Below are 19962 nucleotides of genomic sequence, written 5' to 3'. Positions count from 1 at the left end.
TCAAATAAATAAATAAAATCTTAAAAAAAAAAAAAAAAAGAAGAAAGAAAACACACTGCCTTAAAACTCAGCATTATATATTTCTCCAAAATACATACTTATTTAAGAACCCATTTAAAATGCATTAGAGCGGCTGCCTCTGGGGGAGCGGTGACATGGGGTGAGAGAAGGGAGATCAAGAGACATAAAATGTCTATGGTACATCGACTGGACCACCTCGGCGCCCCGAGAAGCGTGCTTCATTCACTTCTGCGCAACCAAGGTCCAAAAATACAAATCAAAAATCATGTTACCGCAAATCCATCTTCTCTTCACCTAAACCGCTTCCACTCACCCTTTCGTAGCCCAGGGCACAGGCTCCCTGACTCAGACAGCACCCCCGTTACGTGCCCCCAGGGGGTCCGTAGCAAGTGCCACTTCCCATGTATTGCTGTCCTTCCTAGCCCGCGTCCGTGTCCCCCCATTCCTTTCTGGCTTTGGGAGGGCAGCAAATACATGTCTGCTCTCCCATCTCCCCCTGCCCCTCCCCTGATTAGATCCCAACACCTGAGGCAGCATTTGGTGCTCGGCAGACTGCACGGCTGAGTGAGTCAAGACGTTCGTGAGAAAGGCAGTCATCAGAGCCATACACACACACACACACACACACACACACACACACACACACACGACAGAGGCACGCTGGCTGGTATCCCACGGATCAAACCACACATACGCTCAGAAAGCGCGTCACAGAGCCATGCCGCACAACACACACGAACGACAGGGAAACACACATCAAGTGTGCCCCGATGTGCACGCGCAGAGACCTGCATCCCACAAAGGCTCGGGGCACCAGCTTCCATTCAGTCGCCTCACTCCAGCCTTAATCCTCCCCTCCCCCATCTCCTGGACCTTCCCCAGGGGCGCCCACCTGCACCCCTCCCTGGGTAATAGGAATCCCCCACTTCCAAAGGCAAACTTCATTTGCATTTTCTATCCACCAGTTTTTCCCCTTTAAAATGTCTTCTCCAGCTCAGGCCCATACCCGGGTTTGCTCTGGAAACCCCACGCCTTCCTCCTGAGACCGTGCCAGCAAAGCTTCCAGCTTAGCTGGCAAAGCGAATCAAGCTGCCTCCAGCCCGCCCACCTCCCCTTCAAAGCCTGGCCCATTAGTACCAACTGGGGGGCCTTGGCAGGATAAACAGATAAAAGGCAGACTGCTTTGTCATTTCGGAAAATAAAAACAAAGGGAGCAGTCAAGGAAGGGAAAGCAGATAAAGCTGCAGGCGTTTAGAGAAAGGCCCCCCGCCCCGGCCCCAAAACAGTCAGGGTCTAGACAACTGCAGGTTTCCCTCTCCTGCCCTCGGAAAAAGAACCCATGGGCAGTTATCAGGGGCTTGCAACCACAGTTTTAATTAGAGCCCACACCCTGAATAGTAGGTCTCAAGGAGGCTGGAGCTTCTCTACCAGGCATTGCACAGGGCCTGCAAATGCAAAGGACGTGCAACTGTGATCATCTGTGTTTTGAGCAATCAGACGCAAGCAAGACAGAAACCTGTGGACACACACACCTTGTCATCAGCATTAAGTAAATGTCAACTACGACAAGGCAAGGGCTTTGTATTTGTTATCTCATTTAATCTTCACAACTCTGTGTGAAGGATCAGAGAGGTTTTGTTCATTTGCCGGAGGACACACAGCCAGCAGGAAGCAGGTGCAGGTTTGGAAAGCAGACCTTTTATTCATTCATTCATTTGTTCTTTTGTTCTTCTAGTACTCGCTGAGCACCTACTATGTGCCAGGCTCTGTGGTGGGCTCAGAGAACAAAGTATTGAACACAAAGGATATTCCCCAGTAAGACAGTCTTCAGAACGGGAGAAGATCTTTACAAGCAACATATCAGATAAAGGGCTAGTATCCAAAATCTATAAAGAACTTATCAAACTCAACACCCAAAAGACAAATAATCCAGTTAAGAAATGGGCAGAAGACATGAATAGATATTTTTCCAAAGACATACAAATAGCCAACAGACACATGGAAAGATGCTCCATATCACTCGGCATCAGGGAAATACAAATCAAAACCACGATGAGATTCCACCTCACACCAGTCAGAATGGCTGAAATTAACAATACAAGAAACATCAAGTGCTGGCAAGGATGAGGAGAAAGGGGAACTGTCTTTCACTGTTGGTGGGAATGCAAACTGGTGCAGTATGGAGGTTCCTCAAAAAGTTAAAAATAGAGCTACCATAGGACATAGCAATTGCACTACTAGGTATTTACCCAGAGGATACAAACATAATGATTCAAAGGGGCACCTGCACCCCAATGTGCATAGCAGCAATGTCCACAATAGCCAAACTATGGAAAGAGCCCAGATGGCCATCAACTGATGAACGGATAAAGAAGATGTGGTATATATATACTATGGAATATCACACAGCCATCAAAAAGAATGAAATCTTGCCATTTGCATCAATGTGGATGGAACTAGAGAGTATTACGCTAAGTGAATTCAGTCAGTCAGAGAAAGACAAATATCATATGATCTCACTCATATATGGAATTTAAGAAACAAAACAGATAAACACAGGGGTGAAAAGGAGGGAGACAAACCATAAAACAGATGAAAAACTGAGGGGAGAGGGCCGGAGGACGGGTTAAATGGGTGATGGGGATTAAGGAGGGCACTTATGATGAGCACCGGGTGAAAAAGAAAAAAAAAAAAAAAAAGAGAGAAAATGAAAAAGAAAAAAAGAAATGTTCCCCTGTGATCTAAATGAAAGTGGTGTTTGAAGAACTGGAAATATGTGGAATGACTTATTAAAATTTAGTAGGCAGACTTGAGGGTATTTGGGGATTGATTACATATGGAGGAGAACAGGTATGTCATAAAAATGGGGAGGGGGGAACGTGAATTGTCATTAATAATATTATTATTAGCCAATATATAATGCTTATTACATATCAGGTACTCTTCTGTGTCTCTCGGAAAGCCTCTCAGCATGTACCACTGTTGTACCATTACACAGAAAAGTAAGGTGGCATGCTGGGTAACTTGCCCAAGGCCACCAACTAGTAAGTGCTGTGGCTGCGGAACCCACATGCCACCTAGCTGTGGATAACACTGCTCTCAGAGAATTTCTCTTTCCCAATCCCAGACCCCTGTGTACCCAGGTAAGCTGAGAAGGAGGGAAAGGAAGGCAGACCAATAAGAATCATCCTTGCCTATTTTCTCTGCCCTGACAAAGTGTCCGAGAGATCCCAGGATCCAGGAGACCTGAGGTTGACCTTGATCTGGCCTGGATGCAGACCACCACCATCTTTACCGTCTACTTAAGGTGATGGCTGCCTCTGGGCAGGGCAAAGGGGAAGGTCTTGGGGTTACCGTGTTTAACTCCTTGGGGAAGCTCCACGGTGCTAACCTACTTAGCTCTGAGACTAAAACTGCCATCAAGAGTCAGACACAGAAACAGTCCCTTTACTTATTTCCAACACGGCTTTCTCCAACCGGTATCATTCACACTGACACTTGCTCAAAGTATGGTGCTACATAGAAATGCAGAATCCAGGCCCCACCCCAGAGCTACTCAAGCAGAATCTGCATTTAAACAAGATTCCCAAGTGATTGTTTGCACATCCAAGTTTGAGAAACACTGGTCTAGGCCACATTTCAGACCTCAGGCTCAACCCAGGGATTTGACACCATCCCAAGGGAAACCCCATCTTATTATCCATTAGCCTCATTCTGCTTGTATATTCGAACTATTTCCCCAACATACCATCCAAACAACTTGGCTGCCTTGTGAATGAAGTGTTGACAGCAATCAAGACCACTCAATGGCCTCTCTACACCCTCCTGGGGAGTATGTCAGTGTTTCTTGTTTCCTGTGGAGGCCACTGGAGGAATTCCTAATATCCTCCATGGCGAGAGAAAAGAGAGCATTCAAGCAGGAGGGAGTGGCTTTCAGTGATATGAAACCAAGGTCCAATGAATGCTGAAGTGTGCCCAGTGGACTTTCCAACAGTCACCCGTGGTCTTTGAAAGAGAAACAAGATGGCGGAGGTAGAAGCAGACAGGCTGGCATGGGAACGGATCAGAGAGAATGTAGACCCCTTTTCCAGAAGTAAAAGTGACCCGGCAAAGTTGAAGGAAGAAGTGGCGATAGGGTAGTCTGAGACCTCTTGTTATTGTTTTTTGATTCTTATGGTTTTGTTTCATTTTTTTTTTAAATGGAGAGTTTTGAGGACCCCTGAGAGTGGACTGGACAACCCCTATGAAGACCAATATGTCTCCGGCCAGATGCATTGTAAATGCACGTGCTCCAGGCAATTCTGCTTCTGGGAATGTACACCACAGATACGCTTGCACATGTGAGAAATGATGTGTATACCCCAGATATGTGCTGCAGCCTCCTCCGAAAATAGAAGATTGGACAACCCAAGTGCCCATCGGTAGGGGACTGGTTCCATCAACTACGGAAAATCCGTTCTATGTAATGCCACATGGCTAGGAAAGGGCTGTGGAACTTCTCTGTGTGTTGCTGTGAAATGATCTCCAAGATACACAAGGTGAAGAAAAGGAAGATAAACAACAGTGTGTAATGGGACCACATGCATCCTAAGATCCTCTGGAGCCCTACACTGCAACTAGCAAGTCTGGTAGTCTCCCGGAGGAAAACTGGGTTGTGATGACAGGGTAGGAGGGGGACTCACACTTTTGAACCTTCTGCTTGTATCTCTGTATCAACCAACTATTGCTGTGAAGTCAAAGGCCACAGAATCTCAGCTTGGGCTTCGCCAGGCTGGGCTGCAGGCTACAGGTTGGATGTGGGTGCTGAGCTGGGTCTACTCTGCATGTCTCTGGCTCCTGAAGAACAGAAGGAAAGGACAGCACATGCAGCTACTCTCGAGACCTGTGCTCAGAAGCGGCATGCCACCACTTCCGCCGAAGCGAGCCCCGGAATCAAAGGGCAGAGACGCACGCGCCATCCCCAGCGCGAGGAGCTTCCGGGGCGCCTGGCAAAGGGCATGGGCGTAGGAAGAGGTCCCCCAGAGATGTATTACCTGTCTAAAAATACGTATTATTTAAGTGGAAAAAGACAATACATAGGCAAATGCACACACACATGCACACTCTTGTAACCACTGAGGACGGACCGACAGAGAGAGTAGAGGCGCCTGGCCAGACCCAAGAAGGGATCCTTCAGGAGCCGCAGCCTGGGAGGGGGAGGAATGCAGCCAGAGCCCGGCTGGAGCGCAGGGCACAGCCCAAAGGACTGATGAGGAAGAAAGCACGCAGGAGCGGGGACAGGCAGGGGCAAGCTCGTTCTCCACACAGCAGCTGGCGTGCCCTTTCAGAAGTATCAGCTAGATCATGGGAATTTCCTGCTCAAAACCCTCCACTGCCCTTAGAGAAAACCCAGAGTCCTCACTACAGCCTTCAAGGCACAGCACGATCTGCCCCTGCCCCTCTGATCTCCTCTCCCCCACTCCCCTCACTGACTGTGCTCCAGTCACATGGGCCCCCTTTATTCCAGCCCCAGGGGCTCCGCACTGGCGGCTTCCTCCTTTAGAATGACCTTCCCCAGCTCCTCTCAAGGCTGGCCTTCCGGTGGTGTTCAGAGCTCACCTTCACAGTCCTATCTCCGTAAATGGCCTCCCCCAGAGTGAGCACACGCACTCACACAACCAGGCACGCCTATTCTTCTTCCCGGTTCCATTGTCTTTCCGGCACTCATCACTGCCTGAATCACCGTGTAAATGAATTCACTTCTTGCTTGTTCATTGTGGCTCCCCCCGTTCACACACAAGCTCCATGGCGTCAAGGACTCTGCCCCACTCATCACTGGGCAGCCGCATCTAACACAGTGCCGGGAACACAGGAGGCACTCAATTAAAAAAAATAAAATAAGGACAAATGAATGAAAGGAGGTAGAAAGTTGAAAGACTTTTCTGGCAGTTTCTATCATCTCTATGAGCTAGGAGATCAGATCATTTGCTAAGAAGGAGGGAGGTGTTGTCTGTTATGGGGGAATGGGAAGGTAAAGAGCTCTTTGGGGGTTTCCAGGAAACAAGGAGGATGCAGCTGAGGCTGGAGACCATGAGATTGTAGCACCATCATTCCAAGAGTATCATTGGGTTCTTCTCTCTGCCTGTACGATGAAAAGTAACAGGGAGTGTTGAAAATCCCGTGGGGAGGTCTCCAGGAGGGTATGCGGTGGACGGACTGTCGCCATGGACCCCGTTACTCCTGCCTCTTTCTACCCACGCTCTTTGGCACTGCCCTCCCACCAGACTCTGGGATTGACCACTGGACTTGCTTTGGCCAATAGGATTCCAGCAAACTCAGTGCAAGCTGAGATTTTTGAAAGTGCTTGTGCATTTTGCTACCCTCCCCTGGTGCTCTGCTCCTGCCATGAGAACACATCCAGGCTGGCCAAGGCCATCCTAGATCAGCCAGCCCCCAGCTGATCCACCAGCTGACCGGAGACGTGTGAGCAGCCACCCCAGCCCAGAATGGCCAACCCCTTCAACTGACCCAGAGACTCGTGAGGAACCATAAAGGGTGGTTGTTTTAAGTCCTGAACTATGGGTTGGTTCTTGTGCAGCATTATAATGACAATACGTAACTGATAGAGGGTACAACATAAGTACAAGGACGTGAAGTAACGAAGACTAATGGCCAAGTGAGGGGATGAAACTAAGTGATGTCATACCAGATCACTTTCCACCATATCACAAAGAGAAGGTCACCCAAAGGCTTAGGCAAGATTGGCCCCAAGTGTTCGAGGCTGCTAGAAAACTCTATGAATACAGAGTTCAGTTTTGGCAGATTTCCCCCACTGTTATCCACAAACCCCCAGGTCGGGCTGATAGGAGAACAGGTAATGAAGGTTCTGGACGATGTGACACAGCAGGACAGTTTGGACATGATCACATCTAATCCTGGCAACAACCCCAGGTGGTAGATGTTTTGTCCCCATTGTACAGCTGGGATAACTGAGGCTCAGAGCCCGTCTGGAGTCCCACAGCCAGTGAGTGGGAATGCAGGCACTGGCCAGGGCAGTCGGACTGCAAGGCCCCAGCTGCTTCTAGCACACAGGCTCCTGAGAGAGAGGGTCTGAGGAGCAGGTCACCCCCAGCCTTGTCCCCTCTCCATGCCACCTCCTGGCAGCCCAGCCCCACTGTCCCTTGCCCTGATTGGCCTGCTGAGTGTACAGCCTGCTAGACCATCCCCTTTTGTTTAAAATCTCTTCAGCAGATGGAAGGAAACTTGGCAATTACCTCTGCACACAGCTTTAAGTACACATACTGGCCAATCTTTACAGATTTAATTGTCTATAAAATTACTCTGTGTGCAATTCCCATATGGATCTTCAGGGCCCAGCCTGCTTCTTAGCCAGGGCTCTCTCCCAGGCTGGGGCACAGCTACTGATTAGGGGCCATCTGCTCTGTGGGTTCAACACAAAATGAGGCTATTTACCAGATGTGCGACTCTGAGCGGGTGACAAACCACCCAGGCCTCGGTTTCCTCATCTGCAAATGGGAACAATCACGATAACTTGTCAGGGGGCTGGAAAAGTGAAAATCAAGCAACACTGGTGAAACTCCTGGTACCGTGCCTTACACAATGTGGCAGCTACTATTTTAAGGTCTTAACCCACGCTTTTCCCCTCTATTTTCTGGAGCCCTTTGTCTCCCCTCTGCATTCTTCAGCCCTGCTGCTACCTAGTCACACATGTATTAACTCAGGGGACAGGAGACTCCACGGAAGAAATGAGATGTAAGAAATGAGCAAGGCTCTAAAGCTTCAAAACACTGACCCCTGCCGAATTCAAGGTATAAGGTTCATACCATAAGGCGGAGACTGGAAAAAGAATAAATGAAGAGCCAAGGTATCAGCGAGGAACCATTCATTCTCCAGCAGGTAACAGAAAACCCAACTCTAGGAGCGCGCTAAAACCTCAACAGGACTTCACTGGTTCAGGGGATAGACGGGGGCCAGCAGGAGAGCTGCTTGAGAGGTGGCTGGCCCAGGAGCTCAACAGTGTCACCCTACATGGTCCACCCGCCCTCCCTGCCTTCAGTGGGGGCTGCCCCCCCAACCAAGGCTGGAGCCTTCCGTGGAGATAAAATGGCTGGCAGGGGTTTCCAGGGCCCTCCTTTCAACAAGGGGGAGGAAATCATGCATCTCCAGGTAGCTCCTCCCAGAACCCTCCAGCCAACACTCCCTCTCTTCTCATTGGTCCAAAACAGGCCACATGTCCATCTCTGACCCAATCCCTGGAGGGATGACTCATACAGATTAGGTAAATCCAATGAGAACTCATCCCTGGGACTGTGGTCTCTCCCTTCCAATCACTGAGAGGCTATGGGGGGGCAAAGTGGAGCTTCTTTAATTAGTGAAGTATTCAAGGCAAAAAGTTTATGCCACAGTGCATAGACTAGAAAGAAAACAGATGAACTAAAAATTATATACTAAATATACTAAAAATTATATTATCCTTACTAAATTACCCCTACTCTGAACAAATTTTGTGGGATACTCTTTATTCATTCAACAGTTATTTATAGGGAAGTTCCTGTGGGCTGCTCATGGTCAAGGCAGCTGTCGTTGTCTCTTTTAGAATATGACACCCAGAAGGCAACACAGCTCTCCAAGAGGTCTGACCAGCACAGAGCATCGGGGACCCATCACCTCAGATGATGATAACAATAAGTAGCTAACATTCATCGAGGTGTTACTGGCTGCCAATCATTTCATGTATTAACTCTTTTGATTCACATAAGAGCCCTCTGACAGTAAGTCCTGTTAATTACCCCCATTTTATAGAAGAAGAAACAGAGGCACAGAGCGTAGCAATAACTTCCCCAAGATCACACAACTAATTAGTGGAAAACTGGGATTTAATCCAAATAGGCTTGTTCAAGCTTGTATGCTCTACGGCCTCTCCTTCTAGATGCCACAGTTCACAGAAGACTCCTGACAGGAGCATTCATTCATTTGCTTGGCAAACACTTACTGACTATGGTATGCCAGACAATCTAGGAGACATTTAAAATCCATTCATCCATTTCTTCAACAAACATTTTTGAATGCCGGCTCTGTACCAAACCCTGTATTTAGTGCCAAGAGACACAGTGGTAAATAGTACTGACCTAGCCCTCGCCTTCGTGAAATGCACAATCTGCATCTTCTCGCTAGTAATGATGAGCATACAGTCAGCTAAAAGCTCAGGGCTGTCATGTACTGTTATACAGTGTGCACACTGCACGATGGCACCCAACCGATGGGGTGAATGAGGGCTGAAATCCACTCCCCTCACCTCACCAAATCCTGTGCTCGGGTACTTAGCTGAATCCCTCCCAAAAGACATCTTTTCTGTTAAGAAAGTTGCCTTTGAAACGCCAAACCACTTGCTAAATAGTGCCACACCCACCCAGCAGGGGGGACTTGCTCTAATTTGCACAAAGGCGCTATGGAGAATAACAATGACCTGGTCAAAGCTGCTCCCACTCCCATCCTCCGTCTTACAAGTCAGGGTTTTGCTTGTGTTGGTTGCTTGGTTTCCAGAAGAGCTGCTGCTCAGCTATGATTTTGGTTCCATTGGAACCAAAGTCTGTCCATTGGAGTGTGTTTGACTTGAGCCCAAGACTTATGCCTGTTGCATTTCATCTCCAAAGAGCTGGTCCTCTTGCAGAGTGCTTGGTGGTGAACTCTTCTTCATGAGGGTTTGTATCTTTTTTTTTTTTTAAGATTTTATTTATTTATTTGACAGAGAGAGACAGCCAGCGAGAGAGGGAAAACAAGCAGGGGGAGTGGGAGAGGAAGAAGCAGGCTCCTAGCGGAGGAGCCTGATGTGGGGCTCGATCCCAGAACACTGGGATCACGCCCTGAGCCGAAGGCAGGCGCTTAACGACTGAGCCACCCAGGCGCCCCTATGCGGGTTTGTATCTTAAGATGTCCATCACTCAGCCAGGAGCCTCAGGGGGAACCAGGAACGTCCAGCTCTTCAGAGGTAAGAAACTCCTCCCCTGTGACTACAGTGGAGGGTCCACCAGCCCAGGGAACCCCAGTCCTGTCCACCTCCACCCCAATCCCAAGCAGAGTTGAAGCAGCAGAGACCAGCGCTGGCACTGGATGCAAGCGTTGCCCAGGTCCCAGTAGCAGGGGCTGTCAACCCTCCGCATGTACATTTCCACCTCCTTCGCCGTTCCCAGGCACTCCGGCTCCCGATATGCTTTATCTCGACTGCCAGCACTTGCTCCTCTTCCCAGGAGGCCCACCTTCCGGCTGCTGGAACCACTTTGCTTATGTGTGCAAAGAGCTAGAACTGGCTTATATCCTGCCTGCCCCTTGGAAGCCCTTACACAATGAATCTTGCAGGGGAATCAATACCCCGGCTGCCTTTCCCAGGCCGGCTCCAATGAGGAGGTGTCACCGGCATGCCTCCAGGGCCTCCCAGTGGAAATGAGCCCCAGGTCCACGCAGTGGGGTCCACCTTGCCTGACATCACCTTTGCCCCGGCCTTTTTCCTTCTGTGTTACTCTTTCACTCCCCTACTGATTTTCCCTGGGAATGCTTCCTAATAAAAATCTTAACACACAAAACTTTTTATCCAAGGGTCTGATTCAGGGAAATTGATCCTAGAAGCAGGCTAGGCCACGCATACTGGGCACCCCCTTGGCCCTGCCCCTTTCTAAGCCTGCTCCGTCATTTCAGGAGACATATGTCAAGTGCCACTTGGGGCCAGGCCTGAGCCATTTAACTAAATCTGCTGACTCCCCATGGAATCGATTGCTCACATTTTTTTTTCTCAGACCTCCATGAGAAATGATTTGCAAAGCTCTTTCTCTCTCTCCTCTCTCCTCTCTCCTTTCTCTCTCTCTCTCTCTCTGTCTCTCTCTCTCTCTCTCGTTAAACTTGGGTGATGGTGTTCAAGGACTCCCCGAGATGTTTCTCTAACTGACAGCTTTATGGGACAATAGCTGCTGATGTTATATGTGTCCTCAGATAGGCAGGTCTTTTTATACTGTGTGTGTCCCCATAAAAATGATTGGTTTTAAGTTGTTATTCTAATATTGCTGTGATTGTAACATTGGAGCCGACAGTCTCCAAAGGAGATGCGTATCGAAGCCTGATGAATAGAAGCGGGGAGGTGCCATCCGTCTGCGCGGCAGGAGGACGAGGCTCATAGCCCACTGTCCGCCGGTGGGTCGGGGCCCAAAGCCTGTTGTCTTGATGTTATTATAAAGACACTGATTCATAAGTGATAGCATCGTAAATAATACAAACTGCCTCCAGACTGGATCCACCCAGAAGTGGCTCATTGTGGCCTGAGAAGGAGGGAGATGGACAGCACCCAGAAGAATGCAGAGAGAAACACACAGATACACGCAGGGGGACAGACAGAGAGGGGTCGAGGCGGGGGGGGGGAACCAAGCAACGGGTTCAAAAAGAGACAATAAGACAGGGCCACGGGACAGATAGACAGACGGCAGTGGGAATAAGGAGACAAGAGAGACCCATGGACAAAGCCCAAGGCCGACATGCAGAGAGAGAGAGACACAGACACACCAGACACACAGACAGATACAGACATGGAGACAAGGACCAGATGAGCTGTGAAGACAAATGAGCAAGATCGGGACACATGGGGAGACGGAGGCAGAGACACAGGGTGACAGGCCAGAGGCTAACATCACAGGCAAAAAGAGAAGGCGTGCGGAAGCCCAGCCGATGGGCAGAAGTGGGGAAGATTTAAGAGGAGTGGGTGGAGGACAAAGAAGAAGAGAGGAAGCGGACTGCTGGCAAAGCAGCCTGGCAGTAGGCGCGCTCCCTGGCCGGACAGAGTGAGGAGAGTCTGAGGGGTATGAGTGGGGGCTCCGGAGCCAGACAGGCAGGTTGAAGCCTGCTTCTGTCAATTCTTAGGAGCCGAGTGACTTCGGGCATGTTACTCAGCCTTTCTGTTCCTCAGTTTCCCCATCTGTAACCTGGTGCAAAGAGACAGACATAGCACCTACCCAGCCCCTCACCGCTTGTCCCCAGCACCTCAGCATTGCCTCGGGATAGAAGCGCCTGATGTGGCTCCCAGGGACCCCTACTATGGGGTGTTCACACCGTCATGTGGCAGCCCGAGTGTGGGCCGGGCCTGGTGACTGGCTTCCACCAAACAGGATATGGCGAAAGTGCAGGGATGGCGCTTCTGAGATGCGGTCACCATGGCCTGGGACTATTTCCACCTCCGGAGCTCTGACTCTAGGGGGCAGGACTGCCCCGTGCTGCCCTAAGGAGATACCTGCACGGCAGGGACTTGAGGACTCCCCGCCAGCCGCCAGCAGCCAGACGTGTGAGATGGGGATCCTGGAGGTGCAGCCTCAGCCAGGGGACCCAGATTCCTGACCCACAAGCGAAGACAATTGTTGTTTGAAGCCTCCGTCTTGGGGGCGGGCAGGTAATTTGTTCTGCAGCCATCAATAGCTGGCATAGACTGTGGTTCCCGGAAGGGGCGTTCTGCTGTAACAGCTATGTGGAGATGGGGGGCCGGTGTTGGGGACAAGGCAGAAGGCGGGTGCTGAGGGCACGTTAGGGGTGTGCTGGAGAGAGCCCACACTGTCTTGGACAGGCTGTCACGGAAGTCCGGATGGAGAGGACAGAGTGAGGGCTCAGGAAGAAATGAGCATGTGATTGGAAGGGGGGTTCCCTGTTACCTCCTGACGGAACCCGGGGCAGCATTCTTGCCCTCTGGATCATGGCAAGTGGGAAATGTGCCCATAAACATGGTGCTGAGTGAAGGGTTAGGTTAGAAGGTGTCCCCTGGCTTTTGCTTGCTGCTTCTAATGAAATGCCACAGTGCCCTCTTCCGTGGTGCCTGGCATGATGGGCCTGCCAGTGACATCACTGTCCTGCTGTTGGGTCCCTAATGCTGCCCATTACTGCCCAATAGTGAACACACTGGGCTCCTTCTCCTGGAGAATACCCAGGCCGAGGAAATGGGGGTAGGGCTTAAGAGTTGCTATGGCACAGGAATAAAGGGGGTGGGGGCTCCCGGGTTCACCGTCCCACGGCAAGATATGAAGAAACTAGCTCAGGGATGAGAGCTAAATTGATCGTGAATTGATCATCTTAACCTCACAAGTGACCAGCTGATCCCAGTCAGATAAGTACCACCAGGACTCTCCCCTCCTTTCCACCTCCTCCTGCGGTCACCCCAGTTTCTAGGCTGTAGGAACTGGGAACTATTGAAGGAAATGAGGTCTTGGAGTTATAACCAGGGGCCAAATCACATAAGGTCCTGCAGACCATGGTAAGGAGTTCAGATTTGATTCCCAGCACCACAGGAAGCCATGGCAGGCATATCAGCAAAGAGCGTCCTGGTTGCATTTATGTGTTAAAGGATCTGTCCTCTGTTGGATGGAAAACAGACTGTAGGGGAGCAAAGGTGGAGGCAGGAATACTAGTTAGAAGGCTAATGCAGGGTCCACTTGAACCAAGAATGGGAGAGGGGCGGTCCGCCCAAAGATGCTGAGCAGACAGGATCACACATCCCCTAGTCTCACTGTCTCTGTGTATCAGTTAGTCACGCTGGGAGAGTGCTGCGTAACAAGCCTCACCTACGTCAGTGGCTTAAAACCATCACTTCTCTTACTCACAGGGCTGCACGTTGACCACAGTAGCTCTGCTCCTAGCATCTCATTGAGGCCCAAACTCAAGGGACAGGGACTATGTGGGGAAAGCTTTTCCCAGGCTGTAAGGTAGAACTCCCAGGGTGGGAAGCAGAACACATGCTGCTCCTGAAGGCCTGGGCTCAGAACTCCCATGTGGTCCCTTCAGCTCACAGTCCATTGGCCCAAACAAGCCTCTGAGTAAGCCTGACACCAAGGGGCACGGTGCGAATATTTTCTGAACAACAAACGAATCCACTGCTGTCCCGTGGATGCTCCTCTGCGCTCAGCTACTCTCTCCTGCTCCCCACTATTCTCCTGCCCCAGGGGGGGTCCCTTCCCCAAGCAACGAGACCCTCCTGCTCCAGCGTACCAAAAGCTAAGTGGTTCTATCATATGCGCTTTCCAGACATTAGCTGCCTGAATCCTCACAGCAAATTCCAGGGCTCTCACATGCATGGCTGTGCCCACAGGGGTGTGGGGGTATGCAGTGGCCCACCTGCTCAGTGTTCTCTGAGCTTCTCACTGCATCTGTGGGGAGGTGTCAGATCCCAGGGCTGTAGCATCCTGCTCCGTGCCTCGAGTCCTCAAGCTGCAGGCACATCTCCAGTCGAGGCCCCAAGCCTGGCCTGACCACAATGGAAATGCCATCTCATAGTGGACAGAGCTAGAAGGAGCCTTGCTGCCCCAGGGTGAGCACCAAATGGGCCTGGAGGAGGCCTTGACAGCTTATGCTCAGGGCCCCCGCATCTCCAAACCCTGGCCTGACCCACCCAGCTGTGCTTCTCTCTGAGCTCCCTTTCTGGCACCTCCTTGGCCATTTCCTGGCTTCCTCAACACAGCTATGCCCCGAGGCACTCATGATCCCCCAAACCGGCAAACCTGGAGCAGCCGACAAGCCCCCTGCTGGGAAACTGCCCCTCTGCCCACAGCCATGTTGTACCACAGGACCCTGATAGGCACAGCCACAAGCCAACTAACATGGGTCACTCGGCCCCTCTCCGCGCACTCATATAGAGTCCTGGTTGCAAAAGATAGACCTCCTACACAAACTGGCGGAAGCAAAATGGGGCTGTATGAGCTCATGGGAACAAAAATCCTAGGAGAGAAGAGCCGAGGCTTGGCTGGATCCAGAAGCAGAGAAGCAACAATTTATTGAGACTCTGTCTTGACTCTGCTTCCCCGGAGGCTGGCTTTATTCTTCAGTGTCGTGGGTGACCTCTAGTGCTGCTTGGCTATCCTACCGCCTTTGCAACTGAGCACAAACAGAAGGTCTCTCTCCCAAAAGTCCTAGCAAAAGCTCCAAGGTGAGGACCTTTCTAGCTCATATGACCATCCTGGAAAATAATCACAGTGGCCAGGGGCTAGAAGGTGGTGACTGACCCCGCCTGGGTCACAGGTTCACTCCCGGAGCCACCGCGTGAGGGGAAGGGAAGAATCCTACCACCGCTGCATGGACACAGGGGAGAGGGGTGGGGAGGCATTCCCCGATAGAAAATCAAGGGGCTGCTCCCAGTAGAGTGGGTGGCGGCTACACAGCCCCAAGCAGACATTCTGCAAGTCTCTCCGGGATCGGGACTCCGCACCTGTCAACGAAGGCTCATCCTGTGGATGGAGATATGAGCCAGGAATCTGCAAGGCGATGGTGTGTGCACAGAGGCAGAGAGCAGGACAAATAAAATACGCTGTATGGAGCAAAGAGACGAGAAGCCAAGCCCTCCCCAGATCACAGAACATTTTCAACGTCTCAGTCCCTTGTGAGGCTAGACTCTGACGACATTCCCATTAAGTCCAGGAGGGAAGAGATTGTGTCCAACATGTATTTTCTGCAAGGGGCAACAACCCGTTTCCCTCGGTGGAAGCATTTCCTCCTTCCCACCGAGTCCAACAGGGAGCACGTGACCCAGCCTAGCCAATCATCTCACTCCATGCCCCTCCTGGCCAGTGATTGGCTCAGAGACAGGCATGGAGCAAAGCCAGGCCCCTAGGACTCAATTTCTAGGACCTTTATTGGAACCTCTGGGCCAGGGATGGTCTCTATAGGACGGACTGCCGGGCTGAGGGCTGCTGTCACCCTGAAGCCATGAAGGAGCCTGAGGAAGAAGCCAGCACGGAAGGAAGCAGACATGACAGATGGAAACATATTACGAAGACATTGTTCGAGCTTCTAGATTCAGCTACGCCTGCAGACAGACTCCATCCCCTGGAGCTTTTGGCTATGCAAAGCAATGAATACCCCCCCCTTTTTTTTTTTTTTTTTTTTTTTTGCTTAATAAGTTAAAATTGGAGCTTCTGTCCCTTGTAATCCAGAAAGTCCTGATTAGCAGACTCTCCCTCAAGCCATCCTCCTCCCTTCAGTTCTTACTGTTTGCTTGGTTACCTGTGAGAAAGCAGACAGAAATCAGAAGAAGGAGCAGTAGGAGCCCGAGGAGGGTGTCTCTCCCCAGAGAACCTCAGTGGCAGGTCCCAAGCACCACCAGCTTATCTGTAAGATCCAACCTTCCCTACCAGAGACAAATCTGCCTGAGATGCAACATGGCCCCACAGCTCTGCTCAGTCCATCTGGTGGACTCTGGAGTGAAATCTCCCATCCACATCCCGGTACAAAGCCTCCCTTAGCCCTGTACTCAGGCCTCCTTTGCTACTGATCACTCCACGAATGAGAACAGGGTTAAGACTGTCAGGCACTGCCTGATCCCTCCTTGTCTCTTTGTAGATGAGTTACAGAAGGACAATAGTCTAGGGTTCCCCTCCTGCTGGTGCCTTGTGCCATTTTACAGACAACCCAGCTTATGGTTGGCCTGACTCATGGACCCAGCAGCCACCTAAACTCTGCTCCTGCTGCATTCCTCGCCCCCCACTGGAGCTCTGGGAACCAGACTGCCCGAAGATACTAGAAGCATCTGTTGTACCCTTGGGGAGACAGCAAAGTGAATGTGGTGCAAAGAGCACAGGCTTTGAAGTCAGACCTGGGACCCCAGGCAAGTTATTTACGCTCTCTGAAACTTAGTTCCCTCATTTGTGAAATGGAGGGGTGATGTCTATCTTGTAGGAATATGTACGGAATAAGGAGCCACGTGCCTAGCCCAGGGCCTGGCGTAGAGTGGGCCCTGGATAAATTCATGTTGCATGGAAGGAAGGCAGGCAGGATAGAAGGAAGGAGGGCAGGAGGGAGGGAAGGAGAGAGAGAGGGGGACCAACCTGGCATCATCTTCAGCATATTACAGGTGCTCAACACTCACTCATCCCCTCCGACCCCGTCTCCCACTTTGCCCCCGACAATCCAGGCACTTTCTGTAGTTTTCCCCAGTGTTGTCTGGTCCAGTCCTGATACCATCCCCATGGTGCCTTACTCTGCAGTCCCCCACCCCCCCCAGCCCAGCTCACCCACCAGAGGCCCAGCTGTACTGCCGCCAGAGAGAAAGCGAAGCATCCAGCCTGGTGGTTCCAAGCCACAAGAATCCCAGAGATAACCTCCTTCAGACGCAGCTTTCCCATAGGCCTTCTCGTCCATCCCGGAAGCCTGGGGGCAGATCAGCCACACATGCAGCCTGACACGTCCCTGGAGCCCCGCCCACCCGAGACATCAGGCAGCATGAGCAGGTGCTTCTGTTGACAGAACACCTATTTTGTGCCAGGTTGCAAACTGGTGCAAACTCACTCCAGCCCACAGATGTGTTTTGTTTGGCCCAACAGGTGTTTAAATATTTGAATAACTTACCAGCATTTAAATATCGGAAAATCTAACAACAAAATCTCCTTCAACACAATCTAGAGATCTGGACCCACATAGCTGGGTATGGGCAGCCCCTCTTGACTGACACGGACTCCCATTTGCCACAGTCTCTGCCACACGGAACTTTCAGGCCTTTGGATGTAGGATTTCTGAGGCAACAATAACAAATTCCAGCATATAGATTAGAAAGGAAGAAATGAAACTTAACTCCTTATTTGCAGATGACATGATTATCCATGTGGAAAATTCCAAGGAATCTACACACACATGCACGCACACACACACACACACACACACACACACACCAAGAACTGATAAGTGAATTCAGCAAGGTCACAGGTTACAAGAGCAACGTATAAGGACCCATTGCATCTCTATCATTGAACAAGTAGAATCTGAAATTAAATACCATTTACAATTGCTCAGAAAAATGAAACACTTAGGCATTAATCCAGCAAAATATTACAAGGGTTCTATGTGGAAAACTACAAAATGTTGATGAAATAAATCAAAGAAGATCTAAATAAATGGAGAAATACATGGATTGGAAGACCCAACATAGTAAAGACATCCATTCTCCCCAAGTTGATATACAGCTTTAGCATAATTCCTATCAAAATCCCATCAAGATTTTTTTTTGTACATAAAAGCAAGCTTATTCTAAAATGCATATGGAAAGGCAAAGGAAACTAGAATTCGAACATTTTGTAAAAGAACAAAGTGGGAGGAGCCATACTCCCCACTTTCAAGATTTACTCTACGGAAATGAAGACAGTGTGTGACCATTAGAGGGACAGACACAGAGATCAATGGAACAGAATAGAAGACCAAAAATGGCCACACCCAAGTATGGCCAACTGGTTTTTGACAAAAGTGCAAAGGCAATTCAATGGAGGAAGAATAGTTTTTTCAGTAAATGGAGCTGGAGCATTTGGGTAGCCACAGGGAAAAATTATAATAAATTTAATGAGAGAAGGGATGTCACTCTGTTTTGTTTTTGGTTTTTAAAAGGATTTATTTATTTATTTGAGAGAGAGCAAGGGTGAGAGGCAGAGGGAGACAGAGTCTCAAGCAGACTCTGCTGAGAGCCACATGGGGCTCGATCTCACAACCCTGAGATCACAACCTGAGCCGAGGGAACCTGGGTGGCTCAGTCAGTTAAGCATCTGCCTTTGGCTCAGGTCATGATCCCAGCGTCCTGGGATCAAGTCCCACATGCGGCTCCTCAATCAGCAGGGAGCCTGCTTCTCCCTCTGCCTGCCACTCCCCCTGCTTGTGTCCCCGCCATCCCCCCATCTCTCTCTCTGACAAATAAATAAATAAAATCTTAAAAAACAACCTGAGTGGAAGCCAAGAGTCAGACACTTCACCAACTGAGCCACCCAGGCGCCCCTCACTCTGTTTTGTACACAGCTCTTCCCCAGGCACTTACCACAGTAATTGGCACATAGTAAGTGCTTAATATTTGTCAAATGATGAGTAGTTATAAAAGCACTGTGTTCCAGGGACAGGTGTTGCTATCTCTGTATGATAGGAGGGACATGTGAAGCACAGAGAGGTCAGAAATCTTGCCAGATACCTCACAGCATGTAAGAGGCAGAGCCAATATAGAACATCCGTGAGTTCATGTGGTCCTCCATCGATCCCCTTCTGCCCCCTTTCTGCTGATGGAAGAAACTCAAGTTCAGAGAGACTGCATGGATTTCAGAGGCCCCCACAGCTAGCAGGAGGCAGAGCCAAAATCCAAACAAGAACCTGTCTGACCCCAGGACACCTGCCCCTGCTTTCCAAAGCCTTTCTGGGTGCAGGTTCTCAGACCACCACACCGAGCCATGCTGTCCCTTTTGGCAAACCCTGCCTTTCCCAGTCTCTGCTCAGAACCTGTTGGCATATTAAACCCTGGCTCCCCCTGCGGGGCGCAGTTCACCGAGCCAGCTCATTTATTAATTTGCTTTCCATATTTCCAAACAGAAAGCGGCCGTTGCAGGCAAGACAAATCAATACTGTGCTCCGCAATTCATCCTCATTCGTAGCACATCCCGGCGCGCTATCCCCGGCGCTTTTCACCCAGCCTTCTCCTGATGGGCTCCTGGCTGCTGACGAATAGGATTCTCCGAGGCAGCCACGCCACGTTAGCAGATTAAATCATTAATATCTGCATCGGTCATTTTTACAAGCCTCCCTTCCCTCAAACTCCTCACCACCCTCGTGCTGGGTACACTGTTAGTGACCGGGCGGCAAGGGTAAAGAGGAAATTGCCACTCCTGAGATTTTATTGGCCGCAAGCTCTAAGTTATTGATCCCCCCCCGCCCCCCCACTTCTCTGAACTCGGGTATCCTGCCCAGAGTTGCAGAAATTATGGAGATGGACGATGAATACAGCCTTGCTGATGCCACCTGCTCTGTTTGCCACGAACTTTTCTTGTCTTCCCACGAAGGGGAGAAAGGCGGTCTCCTCACATTCGTTCTGTGGACCCAGTTTAAAATGGAGCGCTTACTCTTCGCCAACCACTGCTAAGCGGTGTCCAAGTGACGCTCCCTGAGGCCTCCCAGCACCCCGCAGAGGGAGGA

The sequence above is a fragment of the Ursus maritimus genome, unplaced genomic scaffold (genome assembly GCF_017311325.1).
Source record: "Ursus maritimus isolate PB19 unplaced genomic scaffold, ASM1731132v1 scaffold_2, whole genome shotgun sequence".
In the NCBI taxonomy this organism is placed as follows: domain Eukaryota; kingdom Metazoa; phylum Chordata; class Mammalia; order Carnivora; family Ursidae; genus Ursus; species Ursus maritimus.
Note: the sequence above shows the minus strand (reverse complement) of the source record.